Source organism: Pipistrellus kuhlii, unplaced genomic scaffold (assembly GCF_014108245.1).
Source record: "Pipistrellus kuhlii isolate mPipKuh1 unplaced genomic scaffold, mPipKuh1.p scaffold_m20_p_2, whole genome shotgun sequence".
NCBI lineage: Eukaryota > Metazoa > Chordata > Mammalia > Chiroptera > Vespertilionidae > Pipistrellus > Pipistrellus kuhlii.
In genome coordinates, this window is record NW_023425515.1 from 133,255,220 (window position 1) to 133,257,784 (window position 2,565).

Consider the following 2,565-nt stretch of genomic DNA (forward strand, 5'->3'; position numbering starts at 1 on the left):
TTGCTTAGCAAAAACAAGGGAATCACAGGTTTATCTGATGACCCGGCACAGAGAAAAATGGTATTTGGGACCCAGGGCAGCATATTGGCTTTTTTTTGAAGCAGGAGCAAGGTCCTGGTTTACTAGATTGGGTTAAAGCTGGTCGAGTTAAAACAGAGTCCGTTGCACTCTACAAATAAAGTAAAACCCGGAGCACCTTCCTCTCTGCTTTTCCCAACTGGATTTTTTAAGTTATGTTTCTCAGATGTCTAGGATTGAAGTTTCCATTCGGTAATAATGGAAAAATAACCACAGCTTTTATTTTAAACAAATACCATGGTGGAAGTGGATCCAGAATCCGGACAAAAATCACGCATTATTTTACATAGCTGACATGGTACGCTGGAGGCATGAAGCACTGCGCAAACTATAAACAAATGAAAAGCCCCAGTCAGTCCTGTTAGGCCCAAGCGATGATGGATTGCAAACCTAGGGCTGTAAACTAAGTAACAGTCTGGAACCAGGGTTTATCAAGTTTTATTTTCCCGAGACAAGTTTATCCTGGAAGAGAGCTGGAGGAGCATCCTGTGATTTTTTCGAAGTATTTTCTGTTTCTCCGTCTAAGGTTTGCCCTCGGCAAAGTCGCTTTTCACAAACTCCCACACAGACTGCATTTTGGGCAGGACAGCTTTCATAGATCTTATTAGCCCCCGGGGTTTGGCCCTGAGAAAAATGCAGTAAGTCTCAAATAGGAAAAATTGTATTTTAATTCTAAAATAATAATAATAATAATAATGACAATAAAGAAAGAAAACCAAACTCACCCGCATCTGAAATGCCCAGCTTACCTGGATGGGCTGCTTTCTCTTTCTATTCTTCAAGGGAAGGGGATTGGTGGGGTGTGAAACCCTTTTATTATACTGTGCCTCCCCATCTTTTCTGAATAGTCATTTCCAAGTGCCTAACAGACATCTTTTTCTAGGCCCTTTCTTTTTGGACCTGCTGGAGAAAAAGGAGGAAAGAGGGCCTGTGCCTTTTACGGAGCTAGCCCCGCTTTCCCCCAGAGCGGCAGTCCTAGTGGGCAAACCGACCCTTCTCAGCCTCCTTCCCAAACAGAAATCCCCAGCTGCCCACAAGCCCTGCAGCCCTGCAGCCCCCTGACATCTGAGCCACCTGCACCTTGCCCGCCGGGCTCGCTAATTGTTTCTTAGTTTATTCGGCGTGCAGGTAGTGGGCTCGGGGCGGGAAGCCCCTGGGCTGGAGATCCGGGGCGGAGGGGGGGGTGAAGGAGGGCCCCGGGGGGCTGGGCAGTGATCGCTCCGTGAGCGGCCGCGACAGAAGGCAGCGGCTCGGTGGGTCAGGAGCGAGCGCCGCAGCGGCGGGCGGGCCGGGCTGGGCCGGGAGGAGGCGCTCCGGCGAGCGGCGCCCGCGGCAGCCCCGGCGGCAGCTGCGGCGAGCGGAGCGGGGCGGCGCGGAGCCGGGAGCGCGGGCGGCGGGGAGCGGGCGGGCGGCGCCCGGAGACCCGCAGGGAAAGGGCAGCGCCGCCGCCCGCCGCCGGCCTCGGCGCGGTTAATCACGCGCTCCCCGCTCGCTGCTGATTTGCAAGAGCAGATTAATCAGAGCGCTCGGCTTGATGAAATTTGCTGTTATTGTGCCCATTTTTAGCAACATCTTTTATTATCTTCATTATTCATTTACAGGGGACCCGGCATCAATTATGCAAATGAGTTCACAGACTTTGCAGATTACTTCATTTTGCCGCTATTGTTTGTGGAAATTTAATTATTAAATATTATTAAGCTCGCGTTTTCTTCAATTTTCCAAGGCTTAGTTTCATTTGATTTTTCCTCCAGCTGCTCTTCTTCCCTTTCAGTGCCAAAACAGCTCCTCATCAAAGCGGCTCTGGCATGTGAAGACCAAATAAAATCTCCTCAATTTAATAATTTTGATGTTAGTCCCTTGTTCTCAGCTGCTTGCTCAAAGCAATGCAGAGGAGGAACGCAGAGCACATTCAATTTAATGAGCAGAAATTGAATTCAAGTTTGTTCGGAATTGACTTCAATTAAGCAGAGTCTTAATGATAAATTAATCTCTTTTCTTTATTCCCTAGAATTTGTTTTTCAAAGTAGGAAATTGGACTACATTGAAAGACCAAATAAAGAACACCAATTTTAACTAGATCATGGGACTGATAGCAAAATTTAATTCTTTATAGTAACGTACTTGGACAAATAGCATTCTTTCTATGGCACATATTATAATTTATATTCATTGTTACCACTTACACTTCCATGGCATGGATAAAATGGCAGTTGAATTAAATATGGGCTTGTGATAGACTTCAAAGTTTTAATCTTTATTAAGAAACTCTAATTGAATGCATAATTAGCTTTTCAGGCTTTAGGAAATTCAGTTTAATATCTATGTGAATAGAAAACATGGATCAGAAATTTAAAGCAATTTTTTATGGGTTTATTTTTGAGGAGCAATGATCAGGCTGCATATGAAATGGCATTTTAAACTGAATAGCAAGAATCCGAGAGGCATGGAGTTAGGTTCCTCCTGTGTTGTTACGGACACTGAGCC

The 2,565-nt window shown here is 46.0% G+C and overlaps 1 long non-coding RNA gene across 1 annotated transcript; it reads right to left on the minus strand.

The window, feature by feature from the left end:
- Positions 1 to 274: 274 nt before the first annotated feature.
- Positions 275 to 1,152, minus strand: LOC123652792. Its single transcript, XR_006742283.1, has 2 exons — positions 828 to 1,152; positions 275 to 702 (listed from the first exon to the last, which is right to left on the minus strand). It is a non-coding gene; the product is annotated as an uncharacterized LOC123652792 (long non-coding RNA).
- Positions 1,153 to 2,565: the final 1,413 nt, after the last annotated feature.